General features: G+C 36.8%; 1 pseudogene; it reads left to right on the top strand.

Moving 5' to 3' along the window:
- Window positions 1-14,136: 14,136 nt before the first annotated feature.
- The window catches only part of LOC110287917, an 8,606-nt pseudogene continuing 7,088 nt past the window's right edge, over window positions 14,137-15,654 (top strand).

Here is a 15,654-nt window from a genome sequence, read left to right as displayed (position 1 = left end):
CTGGCCTCGAACTCAGAAATCCGCCTGCCTCTGCCTCCCGAGTGCTGGGATTAAAGGCGTGCGCCACCACGCCCGGCTGAGATTCTTTACAAAGTGGGTTTGGATTCTTAAAACCAATGGGTATTTTGACTCTGATCTAGTGCCAAAAATTTAGGGTGCAGGGATCTTGACTGACAGAATCATTGTGCTTGCAGATATAAAGATTGTCTTGACTCTAAAATAATATAGTTGTTACTTAGTTTGTTGTAAAATACAAGTGACACCCTTCATTCAAAGAGATTTTATGACTAGAACATACCACTCAAAATTTAGGAGAAAGGGTTTGGGATAAATTAGAACATAAATTTGAGGAGATAAAGATAAATTCTGAATCATCAGAAAGAATTAATCACTGGGATAGAAGCCTACATCATTCCTACTATGCCACTATGAGTACCTCCTTCCATTGATGAGATAATGTGTTTCAATTCCCTATCTATTCTAATTCTCATCTGTGTATAAATCATTTTTTTGATGTTCTTCTTCCTCTCGCTTTCTTTCCATTCTCTCTCTCTCTCTCTCTCTCTCTCTCTCTCTCTCTCTCTCTCTCTCTCTCTGTAATGTGTGTAGTGTACACATGTGTATGTATGTGGCTTGTGTCCCTTTATATATATTTGGTCATGTTCCTATTACATTGCGTAGGTAGAATTTGGAGGACTACTTCCAGGTATCAAGATGACCTCACTTTCAACCATGGATTCCAGGTAAAACACTGAGGTTGTCCCCTCATAACTACATAAGGCTGGAAAAAAGTTAACAAACACTACCAGTGAGTTTTTTTTTAATAAGTATTATTTTATTTGATATTTTGTTCATTTACATTTCAAATGCTGTCCCAAAAGTCCCATATACCCTCCCCCCTGCCCTGTTTCCCTACTCACTCACTCCCACTTCTTGGCCCTGGCTTTCCCGTGTACTGGGGTATATAAAGTTTGCTAGACCAAGGGTCCTCTCTTCCCAGTGATGGCCAACTAGGACATCTTCTGCTACCTATGCAGAGAGAGACAAGAGTTCTGGGGATACTGCTTATTTCATAATGTTGTTCCACCTATAGGTTTGCAGACCCCTTCAGCTCTTGGGTAATTTCCCTAGCTCCTACTGTGGGGGCCCTGTGTTCCCTCCTATAGAAGACTGAGAGCATCCCCTACTATGTTTGCAAGGCACTGGCAAAAGTTTGCAGTAGACAGCTATATAAGGGTCCTTTCAGCAAAATCTTGCTGGCCTATGCAGTAGTGTCGGTGTTTGTTGGCTGATTATGGGATGGACCCTAGGTGGGGCAGTCTCAGGATTTTCCATCCTTTCGTCTTAGCTCTAAACTTTATCTCTGCAACTCCTTCCATGGATAATTTATTCCCTATTCTAGGGAGGAATGAATTATCCACAAGTTGGTCTTACTTCTTGATTTTCTTGTGTTTGGGAAGTTATATCTTGAGTATTCTAGGTTTCTGGGCTAATATTCACTTATCAGTGATTTTCAAGTGACTTCCTCTCTGATTGAGTTACCAGACACAGGATGATATCCTCCAGATACATTCACTTGCTCAGGAATTTCATAAATTCATTGTTTTTAATAGGTGAGTAGTAATCCATTGTGTAAATGTAGCACATTTTCTGTATACATTCCTCTCTTGAGAGACATGTGGGTTCTTTCCTGCTTCTGGCTATTATAAATAGGGCTGCTATGAACAGAGTCTACCAGTGAATTTGATTTGTGTTGACCATCTATCTGCTCCTGGACAAATGACCTACTCTGAAATGAGGCTAATAATATTACAGGAGAAAACTAAATTTTCTTTGCAAATGGGGGCCACTTACTAATAAACTCTTGGTTACCGATGAGCAGTTTTTATTTCCTCCTTGCAATCCTGGAGCCCCATCTGTCTTGGTCCTGTGCAGATCCTGTGCCTGTTAGCACAGTATCTGAGAGTGTATATGTGCATCATTTCTATTGACATTGTTTCCTCAGAGTTATCCACTGCCTCCAGCTATGAATATCATTCTGCATCCTCTGCTATGTAGGACATTGATCCCTGGGCAAACTATTGATGAACACAACCCTTTGAGTCACATGTGCTCCATTATCTCCATTCTCTACACAATATACATTTTAGTAGATCAATATTTTTAAATGTAATCCAGTTAATGTTTTCTAGTGTGAAAATTGTCAGCATACTAATACAGGAAATTTTCATTATTTCCTTAAATTTGTCTTTACTCTGGCAAAATACTTGTTACAATCAGAAATATCCTTACACATGTAATAATAAGATAATAAGGATATATTGATAAAACTTCAATGAACATTTAAGCATGTCAAATTTGAAAGGAGGTCTGGTCCTCCTGCAGTTTTTATTTTCAACTATCATTATTTATGAAATTTGTTAAAAAGTAAGAAATTAAACAACTTTATATACAGTCTCTTAACAGATGATTTGAAGTTATAGAAGGGATTTTTCATTAATTTTTTGATTGATTTATTTCTCTTTTTGAAGCAGAGATACAATGGTTTCTAGGAAAGAAATATACCATTCAGCAGTCAGCATACCAGCCTCATTCTTCTCCACAGGGCTGAGATTGCTTACTTTGCTCTATCATGGGGATAATAAGTGAGCCTTTGGGTACTGTTCCCTTTATGCGAATACAAGGGTATAAAGTTCACCATACCATAATAAAGAGTAAATGAATAATGTGACACAAACAACTCTGTGATATAAGCTTTGATCTCAGATAAAGATTCAGCATCTTTCACAAGTAGGTACCATCTCACCAAAGCTCCTTCCCTTGCTCTCCTTGAAGGAGATTTAACATTTCTCTTCCCAGTTGAGGGCATTGCAACAATCTTCTTAGTCTTCCCAAGGTAAAAATTCATGCTCAGGCAGTCACCTTGACATTAGAAATTGCAATGAGTGTATTCAAGTACCCAGGGAAGAGTTCCTCATCAAGAAGTCAAGTCCTTAGGAAAGCCTGACGATAATTTCTTGCCCAGAAGAAACTTTGGCTTACAGCTCTCCTCTATCCTTAAGAATGCCTCCTCTTGCTGGCTCAAAATATTTACTTTCTCATTGTTCTTCCAGTGGATGAGTCTTAGATTCTTGGGGTCCACATGGTAGAAGGGGAAAACTAATATCTGCCAGTTGTCCTCTGATGAACACATAGGTGATGGTGCTTTGAAACAAATTAAAATAAACGTAGAGACAAACTAATTCTTCTTCCCTATGGTAACCAGAAACATTTAAGCAAGAATTTAAATATTTATGAGGGATCCCTACACATAGACAACACAGAATATTATCAGAAACTGAACTGGCAGCAAATAAATGAAGAAGAGAATGCTAGCAAGGTGAGAGTGCATCTGTTCTAGTATTAAATTCAGTTCAAAGCAAGTCACACTACAGGAAGATAAGGAGAGTCTAAAGCAATATCATGCTTTGAGTCTCTGAGTATTCAAAACTCACCTTCCTTGCATAAGGAATAGAACTTCCTGTCTTATAATATGAATTGCATTCAGCAATATAATACAGGACATTTGTAACCTGGTGAACATGATCATTATATCTTTTAATGAGTCTAAAAAACAGCATATTGTCTAGATATGTAAAAACACGTGTCAAATCCTGCACAATACTTTTCTGATTTTGAGAATGTTTTAAAATTACATGAGATCAGTAAACTCATATGAATTATCAGTGAAACTCATATGTCCCTGTTTATTAGGGGATATGAAATGGTTAGAGAAAATCACAAAGGACTGAGAAGCACAATTTTTAACAACATTGTGATGACACTGTATGTTTCTAGTATTAAATACTTGAAAGGGACCCAAAGACTTGAGAGAGAGAGAGAGATTATTGAAGGAATTCACTTTTTTGAATATTTTCCAAAAAGTATCAATTAGAAGCACATGGATGGCTATGCTTTAAGCCACCTAGATCAGTTCGATGTCCATCATGTAGAAGAATATGTATATAATGGCTCACCTGATTCAAAAATTATGCTGCATAACTGAAGTGAGAAGTGTCTTCTATTAGTCAAAGCTTTGCACATACAGTTAAGTCTGCAATTAGGCTAAGATAAGCAGAGAGAAAAAGGACTTCTGCTAATGATAACTGCAGTCAACTTTAAGACATAATGCTATGTTTATGGTTGATATTTCCTTATCTGGGGATTGTGATATTAGCCCATACTTATTAAAGTTTGCAGGAATCCAAGACAAAGAGGAAGGGACACCTGTTCTCAATCTCAGATATTTTGGCTATACCAATGCTAATGTCTTCAAATAGAACTATGGACTAAGTTTAGCCCTCACTGAAAAAGTTTAAATGAAATTATCTTTAAATTGTCCCTCTTGTGTCTCTGGCCTCCACTTTTTCTATGATTTCTTTCTCCTTTGTTTTTTTTTCCCTTCACTCAGTCTCATAACTCTTTGTGGAGATTCTATTGAATGTGACGTCCTACAGGTTTCCCTCTCAAATATTCTTGTAGCAAAGGCTTCTCTTTACTCCCTATGATAGTAGGAACAGGAGTGAGCAAAATACTCTGAGGTTTGATTCTCCATTAGCTGTTGTGAAGAAATTATGCCCCATATTCTCAGGCCAAATTGTTATTATTGTTAATCTCAGTGATGTATGTGCACATCTGGGAACACAGTGGATTTCTGACTGTTTATTGTTAAATTTTGGATTTAAGGAAATAATAGAAAATGGAATATATGTAACATGTAGTTTCACAAAAAAATTGCCCAGTGTTTCTGGCTTTTCTGTCTAGTCTATTAGAGAGTTTTAAAGCATGTTTTTAAATAACCACAAAATAATATACAGATTACAGTGCCTTTCCATGAATAATTATTATTAACTTTTCATCTAATCACTGCATTATACTTTGTGTTTTACATATTAAAAATGTGGAAACTCATTTTTTTAAATCTTCAGTGGCATAAGTTATATTACATAAACCTCTGTTTTTCATGAAAGCATAGAATTAATTTCCTTTTTGGGGGGGAAATTTAAGAGACTGGAAACTGAGTTGTGATGTTATCTGTGTATGCTTCATGGAAATTCCCAAGTACTAATTCTAAATGTATAAAATAAATTAGCCTCCAACAGAATTAAAAGATTTTAATCTTGTCTTAATCACAACAAGTTTCTTATTTGAAATTTGAATAAACCTAAATGAATGTTTAGCTACAGGATCCCAGTATGACATGGAACTGAAATAAGGGTAATAGGAAAAGAAGTATAAAATCATGAAAGTGTATGAGGAAAATTTATGAGGGAAGAAGTAAATCCAAAATATACCAAAATGTAATCTCAACTAAATAAGAAATTGGGAGTGAAAATAAATGTATAGCATCATTTGCAAAAGGGCCAATATTTCACATGATGAAAATGGCATAATTCCAGTAGTCACTCTATAAGGAATTATTCCCCTTACTTAAAGTTATAAAGAGAATGATGGAAAGGGAATTGGGAAGCAGAAAAGGGAGGGAAAGAGAGAGAGAATAAGGAAGAAGAGCATTCTAGGCTTAGTCATGCATACCATTAATACCAATACTGTAAAAATATTAGTTTTTTCTCTATATAAGAAGTTCCAAGTAAATCAGGACTATGTGGTGAGATCCTTATTCAAATTGCAACAGCAGCAACAAAAAGACATCAGCAGAAGCATCAATAAAAAACAAGTGTTAAATAAGAGAATAAAGGAAGGTACACTCTATTCCTGATAAAATCTGAAAGTAGTTATAGGAACTGATTGCATTGACATTTGTGTTCATTTGTGTAGATGTAGGAATATGTCTTTTTCTTCTGAATACTTCAAACTGTACCACATCTGGTTATTTTAGCTTAGAAAATGATGACAAATAACGTCTTAAGATGTAAGATTCTAATGTACTGTGTTAGCTCAGACCAGTATTTATATATAAATTCTTTTAAAAAAAATAAACGTCTGCCATAGAGACTGTCATATCCAGGAATCCATCTCATAATCAGCTTCCAAACGTTGACACCATTGCATACACTAGCAAGACTTTGCTGAAAGGACCCAGATATAGCTGTCTCTTGTGAGACAATGCCGGGGCCTAGCAAACACAGAAGTGGATGCTCACAGTCAGCTATTGGATGGATCACAGGGCCCCCAATGGAGGAGCTAGAGAAAGTACCCAAGGAGCTAAAGAGATCTGCAACCCTATAGGTGGAACAACATTATGAACTAACCAGTACCCCAGAGATCTTGACTCTAGCTGCATATGTACTAAAGATGGCCTAGTCGGCCATCACTGGAAAGAGAGGCCCATTGGACTTGCAAACTTTATATGCCCCAATACATGAAAACGCCAGGGGAAAAAAATGGGAGTGGGTGGATAGGGGAGTGGGGGGGGAGTGTATTGGGGACTTTTTGGATAGCATTGGAAATGTAAATGAGGAAAATACCTAATAAAAACTTAATTCTAAAAAAAAATAATAATAAACGTCTGCATGAAATTTAATTCCATGTTTATTGTTATGAGGACTTCTGAAACACGTGCCATTATGTAGGAAAGATCCACAAACTTGTTGCCAAAGTAACAGCGACCATATTCCCAGAATCCACTTGGCTCATCTCCAACCTTCACGTGTGATTGAATCATCATACATATATAATGATAGACCCCAATTTCTCCATCTCTCTCTCTCTCCTTCTCCCTGTCCCGGTCCCTCTCCCCTTCTCTTTTTGTTGCCACCTTGCCCCTCTTTTTCTAATTAACCATACTACTAAACTTCGTAGAATTTTATAAATATGGCCTAGACCTCAGACAGTCTACGTAACAAGAAAGGGATAAAGGGATATGCATGGACCGTTCTGGGATGGGAAATTAAAATTAAAATTGATTATGTAAGTTCCCTTGGGAAAAGTGGGAATAGCAACAGGGGGCATGAAAGAGAAAGATTGATGAAGGGAGATAATCTTAGGAGGGAAGATTTGAACTGAAAGAATTATCAGGGATAAGGTAGAAACCTAGGGGAACATAAACTCACTAGATGTACTAGGGTGACCCTAGTGAGGTCAGCTAGTAATAGGGGATACCGAGTCTGAATTTTTTACTGGATATATTCTTTTTTTCCTCCTCCATTTCTTTCTTTCTTTCTTTCTTTCTTTCTTTCTTTCTTTCTTTCTTTCTTTCTTTTGTTTTGTTTGTTTTTGCTTTGTTTTGTTTTGTTTTTTGTTTTTTTTTGAGATAGGGTTTCTTTGTATATCCCTGGCTGCCCTGGAACTCACTATGTAGATCAGGCTGGTCTCGAACTCAGAGATCCACCTGCCACTGCCTCCTGAGTGCTGGGATTAGAGGAATGTGCCATCATGCCTGATGAATATATCCTTTATTTACATTTAAAAAGTTATCCCCTTCCTTTTTTCCCCTCCAAAGGACATCCTCCCACTATCCTCTCCCTAGTACCTCTGCTGACGATTCCACCCACTCAGGCTATCTGTCCCTGGCATTCCCCCACACTGGAGCTTACAGCCTTCAATGGAAAAAGGGCCTATCCTCCCATTGATTACTGACTAGGCCATCCTCTGCTGCATATGCAATTGATATGTCCATTAGTGCTCTTTATTTGCTGATTTAGTCACTGGGAATTCTGGGGCTACTGGCTAGTTCATATGGTTGTTCCTCCTATGGGGTTGCAAACCACTTCAGCTTTTTGGGAACTTTCTCTAGCTCCTCTTTTGGGGATCCTCTTCTCAGCCCAGTGGATGGCTGTGAGCATCAACCTCTGTATTTGTGAGGCACTGGCAAAGCCTTTCAGTAGAGCTATGTCAGGCTTCTGTCAACAAGCATTTATTGGCATCCATAACGGTGTCTGTGTTTGGTGATTGTAAATGGTATGGATCCTCAGGTTAATCACACTCTAGATGGTCATTTCTTCAGTCTCTACTCCACACATTGCTTCTTTAACTCTTTCCACGGGTGTTTTGTTCCCGCCTTCTAAGATGGATAGAAATATCCACAATATGTTTTTCCTTCTTGTTGAGTTTCATGTGGTTTGTGAATTGTATCTTGGGTAATCTAAGCTTTCAGGCTTCTGGGTTAAGATCCACTTATCAGGGAGGCCATAAATAGCGTGTTATTTTGTAATTAGGTTACCTCACTCAGGTTGACATACTCCAAATTAATCCATTTTCCTAAAAAACTTTATAAATTCATTGTTTCTAATAGCTGAGCAGTACTCCATTGTGTAAATGTACCATATTTTCTGTATCCTTTCTTTGTTGAGGTATGTGTGGCTTATTTCTAGCTTTTGGCTATTATAAATAAGGTTGCTATGAACATAGTGGAGCATGTGTCCTTATTACATGTTGGAGAATCTTCTGGGTATATGCTCAGTGTGTGGCAATGTGCTATGCACATACAGTTTGGTCTCTAATTGAGTTGAGGTGTGGAACCCTGACACCCTGTGGTGATAATTCACATACAAGGGATGGTAGGCATTCCCTTATGTCTCCTGGAACCCTGAATCCCCAAATCTCCCATAGGAGAAGAGTGGCTTTTAGTCACTTAGACTTAGCCCTGAGCTTCTGACATTCAGGTTAGACTCCTCCCAGTTACCTAGTAACAGCAAGATAACAGCCCACCATAAGAGTGGCTGCTTGGCCCCAGCTTGCTCTCTCCTCAAACTCTCCACATTCTCTCTTACTATCTCTCCCTCTTGCTCTCTCCCTCTTATTCTAGCTTTGCTTCTGTTTCTCTTTTCCCTGTGTCTCTCCTCTTGGCCCTGGATAGTGTCTCTCTTTTATCTTCTCCCTTTCCCCTTGCCTTTCTACAATAAAGTTATAAAACCATAGACTGTCTCTGTTCATCAAGGCCAGTTATGCTTGGTAATGGAATAGGCTTTCTTCGTATAAACTGTTTCAAATCTCTTGATTAAAGGCTTATATGTGATCCAGCCACTCACTTCACTGAGGACCCTCACCTGTGGGGGAACCTCTCTCCCTCGGCCCTATCTCCCATAACCCTGGGTCTGAGGTTGTTGCACCAGGTCCCCTGGTATGAGGGGCTATGCCTTGTTCACCCCTGTTGAGTGTGTTAAGTGGCTTAGATGCCCACCTGGGGCAGAGTGGAAAGCCTCTGGCAGCTCTCCTGTGTCCACCTGCTCAGAGCACCGGGGCTCTGGACCTACATGAGTTTTTCCTTCCTTTCCCAAATCCCCTAAAGCCACTTAGTGTCCAGCACCACAGGATTTGTATTGTTTTTCTGAAGTCTAACTTCTTGAGTTATTACTATTGGATATTAGCCCTGTATTGGATTAGGATTGGTGAAGATCTTTTCTCAATCTGTTGGTGGCCTTTTGGTCTTCGTAACAGTGTTCATTGCTTCACAGAAGCTTTGCAATTTTTTAAGGTCCTATTTGTGGTATCTTGATCTTACATCACTAGCCAATTGTGTTCTATTCAGGAATATTTCCCGTGTGCCCATGTTTTAGGCTTTTTCCAACATTCTATTCTAAAGTTTTAGTGTATCTGTTTTTTTGTGAAGTTTCTTAATCTATGTGGATTTGAGCTTTGTACAAGGAGATAAGAATGAGTCCATTTGCATTCTTCTACATGTTAACTGCCAGTTGAGCAAGCACCATTTTTGGAAATGCTGTCTTTTTTCCACTGGATGGTTTTACGTCATTTGTCAAAGATAAAGTGACCATAGATGTGTGGGTTCATTTCTGGGTACTCAGTTCTATTGATTGGTCTACCTGCCAGTCACTGTACAAATACCATGAAGTTTTTATCAAAATTGCTTTATAGTATAGTTTGATATCATGGTGGTGATTCCCATAGACATTCTTTTATTATTGGGAATAGTGTCTGCTATTTTTTTTTTTTTGTTATTCCCGATATATTGGAAATTACTCTTTCTCAATCTATGAAGAATTGAATTATAATTTTCATATGGATTTCATTGAATAGGTAGATAGTTTTTGGCAAGATGGCCATTTTTTTCTTTTTTTTCAATTTTAATCCTACCAATCCATCGGAGATCTTTCCATCTTAAAATATCACTCTTTGTAGATGATGGGATAGTATATTTTTGACCCCAAAAATTCCAGCAGAGAACTCCTAAAACTGATAAACAACTTCAGCATAGAGACTACATATAAAATTAATTAAAAAAATTAGTGACCATCCTCTACATAAACGATAAACAGGCTGAGAAATAATTTAGGGAAATAACCCCCTTCACAACAGTCACAAAAAAAAAAAAAAAAAAAAAAAAAAAGATCTTGGTATGAATCTAACTAAGCAAATGAAAGATCTGTATGATAAGATATTCTAGACTCTAATGAAAGAATTCTAAGAGGATCTCAGAAGATGACAAGATCTCCCATGCTCATGGATTGGCAGGATAAATACAGGGAAAAATGGCTATTTTCTATAGTAACTCAAATCCTCAAATAGATGTAATGGGACACCAACAAAACCACAAAAATTTCTTCAAAAATTTGTCCTAACTGAAAGATATGTGGGGATAAGTGTGACCCTAAATGTTTTTCACTGACCAACCAATGACTGTTAGAACATATGTTCAATACTTCTAAAAAGAACCTATGCCTGACAATGCTTAGCTGCCCAGGAACCAGATGCTAGGTAACCTAAAGATCTCTTGGAACAAAGAACTACTGCCAAAAAAAAAAAAAAAGAATTTACGAAATGATTTCTAATAATATCACCCTATTCTCTTTGACTTGACCCTAGTATTGTAGCCATCAGAGAAGATTTTTTCAGAAAATGTTGGAGCAGATGCAGAGATATACGACCAAATATTATTCAGGGATCAGGCAAACCTTCACAACATACAAAGGAATGATTGACAGAGGCACAATATTCAAGAATACCACAATATAATTTCCTACATTATCTACTAACCAGTACTCACAGAGGTTAACAGAGATTGACAGAATAATTACAGACCCTTCATTAGTCTGCACTAAGACTCTCTATACATACTGATGTAGTTAACTTGTAGGTTTTATGGAACTCCTAATAGTATGATAGAAATATTTCCAAACATCTTCCTTCTGTTCCACAACTGCAACCAGGGGAATATAGTGTGATTCAGCCAGAGAAAGCTTGCCCCCCCCTTCAGATTTCTGGCACAGCCCAGGTCAAATATAAGGCATTACAAACACACTTTCCCTACCAGAGTAAGCCTGACCTAAGGTGGTCTACCATAACCAGATTCAAAGGAGGGATGAGCTGCAGTTAATGACAGCAAAGACTGTTAATACCAGAGATGATCAAATTGTAGGAGGTACCTGAAAGAACATAAGCAAAAGAAACCAATATATATTGGCACCATATGAAAAGAAATCTCCCACTACTGTAAGCCCTAGATACCTGTGATGGTTTGTATATTCTTGGACCAGGGAGTGGCACCAATTGGAGGTGTGGCCTTGTTGGTATAGGTGTGACATTGTTTGAGTAGGTATGGCACACGTGTGTGGACTTAAGACTCTCACCCCAGTTGCTTGGAAGTCAGTCTTCCACTAGCAGCTTTTGGATGAAGACATAGAACTCTCAGCTCTGCCTTAGCCATGCCTGCCTAGATACTCCTATGCTCCCACCTTGATGATAATGAACTGAACTTCTGAACCTATAAGCCAGCCCCAATTAAATTTTGTTTTTTAAGTCTTGCCTTGGTCATGGTGTCTGATCACAGCAGTAAAACCCTAAGACAATATCATAACACACGTGAAAAGCAAGATTCTGACTTAAAATTCCATCTCATGAAGAAGATAGAATTCATCAAGAAAGACATAAATAACCCCCTTAAAGAATTACAGGAGAGTATATGTAAACATTGAAGCCCTTAAAGATGAAACCTAGATACTTTAACGAAATCAGGGGAAAAAAATCAAACAGGTTAAGGAATTGAAGAAAACCAACCAGGGTCTTAAGAAGGAAATATGAACTTCAAAGAAATCATAAAGGGATACAGCCTATGAAAAGGAAAACCTAAGAAAGAGAACAGGAGTTACAGATGCTTTTATCAACAGAATACATGGAATAGCAGAGATAATCTGAGGTGTAGAAGACACCATAGAAGATATTGACACAACAGACAAAGAAAATAAGTACAAAGAGCTCTAATCAAAACATTCAGGAAAATTTAGTTACAGTGAACAGAACAATTCTAAGAATAATAGGTGTAGAAAAGAATGGAGAATGACATTTCAAAATGTCAGTAAGCACCTTCAACAAAATCATAGAAAAAAATTCCCCAATCTAATAGGAGATGCCCATAGAAGTACATGAAGTTGACAGAACAAAAAATAGAATGGACCAGAACAGAAATTCTTCCTGTCAGATAAAAATCAAAACACCAAATGTATAGAAAAAGAAATAATATTAAAAGTATTAAGGGAAAATATACTGGAATTTCCCCCCAATTAATTGATTTGATAATAAAGTTTGCAAAAAGCAAATTGCTGGAGAGAGGATGACTGAGGCCTTCCTGGTCCAAGAGAGAGAAAATGCATGAAGAAAGGATGCACCCTTTTAGATGGTGCAGCTGGAACAAAAGGATGTACCATTTGCCTCCAGGACCTGTTAGTTCTGGTGGTGGAATCCACTAGAATCCATCACAGAATATTTCTAACATAGCCTATTTGATGTGTTTCGGAGAATATATTCTATACCCAGCAGTTGTGTTAACTGGTGATTTAAACTAAGACTGTATGGTGTTTTACATTCCAGGTTACTCAGGTGGGCTCCAGGGGATAGAGCCAATCATAGCAGGCTAGCCACAGGAGACAGATGAATGGGAATGTGAACAGTTCAACAATGAGTGAATTTGGGAAACTGGGAAGAGGGTGGATTGATTATAGCCATGGGGGCAGAGACTGCTATTGCTGTCACAAAGCTGTCATTAGTGTGGATTTTTCTTTTAATAATTACACATTATAGAAAAATGGCAAAGTAACAAATGAAGTTAGACATTTGAAAACATGGCTATCATAATTACAACAAATCTCTCTACAGAGTTTCTTAAAGCCAGAAGATCTAAGACAATTATCAGGCTGACACACACACACACACACAAAAAACAAAACAAAACAAACAAAAACAAAACAAAACAAAACAACAACAACAAAAAAAAAAACGATATACCAGCCCATGCTACTATATCAAACAAGACTCTCAATCACCTCGATGGAGAAAACAACATATTCCATGTCAAAGGCAATTTAAACAATATCTTTCCATTAAAAAATCCTTACAGATGATAATAGAAGGAAAACTCTGAAAAAAAAGAGGTAATCCTCTCCCCACCATAATCTGGAAACTAATCTTTGCACAACAAACCCAAGAGAATAGGACCATACAAATATAATTCTTCTTCTAACAAGAAAAATAAAGTGAAGCAACAATCATTAGTTTTTAATATCTCACAACATTCACGGATTCAAATCCCTAATAAAAAGACACAGGCAAAGGCACTGAATATGGGGGAAAAAAAGACCCAGGATTTTTTCTGCAAACAGAAAACACACTTTAGTGTTAAAAATAGACACTACCTCAGGGTCAAAGGCTTAAAAAGATTCCAAGAAAATAGTCTCAGAAAAATAAGCTGTAGTAGCCATTGTAATAGCCAATAAAATGGACTTTCAGCCAAAAGTTAGCAAATATATTCTCATTCTCAAAAAAGGAAAAATCTGAGAAGATGAACCTTTAATTCTGAATACTTATGCCTCAAAAGCAAGGGCACTCATATCCATAAAAGAAACTTTACTAAAGCTCAAAACATACCTTGAACCTCCCACAAAAAAATTGTGAGAGACTTTAATATCCAACTCTCACTAATGGACAAATCAGGGAAACAGAAACTAAACAGAGACACCTTTTACCTTAAAATAAAAGACCATAACTCTTCTAAGCACCTCATGGTACCTTATCTAAAATTGACCATAAAATTGGTCACAAAACAAGTCTCAACAGATACCAGAAGATTGGATTAATCCCATGGGTTCTACCATGTCACAAGGGATTAAGGCTTCTCTTCAATAACAACTAAAACAATAGAAAGTCCATATACCCATAGAAGTTGGCCACTCTCTACTCAGTGATAACATGGCCAGGAATAAAATAAGGAATGAAATTAAAGACTTACTAGCATTTGACAACATTGAAGGTACAGCATATCCAAACTTATGAGACACAATGAAAGCACTGCTAGGAGGAAAACTCATAGCATTGAGTGGCTTCATAAAGAANTTGGAGAGGTTCTACACAACTTAACAGCACACCTGAGAGCTCTAGAACAAAAAGAAGCAAAGACACCCAAGAAGATTAGATGGCAGAAAATAATCAAACTCAACGCTGAAATCAACCAAGTCAAAAAAAAAAGAGAAATATACAAAGAATCAACAAAACTCAGAGATTATTATTTGAGAAAATCAACATGATTAATGAATCCTTAGCTCAACTAACTAAATGGCACAGAAACAATATCTACATTATCAAAATCAAAATTGAAAGGTGAGATATAATAGCAGAAAATGAGGAAATTCCAAAATCATCACATCCATCTACAATCACCTATACTGAACAAAACTGAAAAATGTAAATGAAATGGTCAATTTTCTACACAGACATCAGGTACAAAGTTTAGATCAGGATCACATAAAGTATCTAAACTGTCTTATAACAGATAAGGAAATAGAAAGAGTCATTAAACTTATACCAAACCAAACCAAACCAAATCAAATCAAATCAAAACAAAACAAAACAAAACAAAACAAAACAAAAACAAACAGGGCCAAATGTTTTTAGTGCAAAATTCATTCAGACTTTCAATAGTAATATTAAAAATCCTCACCCTAATCCAAAATGTAGAAACTGAAGGAATTCTATTCCATTTGTTCTATTAAGCTAGATTTATTCTGATACCTAAACAATATAAATACCCAGCAAAGAGAATTTCAAACCAATTTCACTTATGATTCATGATATTAAAATATTCAATAAAAGATTCTAAAACCAAATTCAAGAATAAATCAAAAAGATCATTCATTTTGGTGAAGTCCACTTTATCTGAGGGATGTTTCAATATATTGAAATCCATTAAGGTCATCCACTATAATAAAAACTTAAAAAAAAAATCTCATGAATATCTTATCAGATGCTCAAAATGCATTTGACAAAATTCAAAACCCCTTCATATTAAAAGTCTTGGAATGATCATATATTTATGGCCGATACATAAAGATAATAAAACCAGTATACAGCAAATCAATAACCAGACCCAAACTAAATGAAGAAAAAGGTGAATCAATCCCACAAATCTCAGGCATTAGACAGGACTTCCCATTCCCTCCCTATCTATTCAGGATAGTACTTGAAGCTCTAGTCAGAGCAGTTAGACAACAAAAGTAAGCCAAAGGAATACAAACTGAAAAGGAAAAAGTTAAGATATTACTCTTTGTTGGTGATATAGTAGTTTTATTAAGTGACTAAAAATTCCAGTATTGAACTCCTACAGAGGATAAACAACTTCAGCAAAGTGACTGAATATCATGAGTGAGGTAACACAATCACAAAAGAACTCAAATGATATGTAATCTCTGATAAGTGGATATTAGCCCAGAA

The sequence above is a fragment of the Mus caroli genome, unplaced genomic scaffold, assembly GCF_900094665.2.
Source record: "Mus caroli unplaced genomic scaffold, CAROLI_EIJ_v1.1 scaffold_14100_1, whole genome shotgun sequence".
Lineage (NCBI taxonomy): Eukaryota > Metazoa > Chordata > Mammalia > Rodentia > Muridae > Mus > Mus caroli.
The sequence above is the reverse complement of the archived record's forward strand: the minus strand, read 5'-3'. Positions and strand labels throughout refer to the sequence as shown.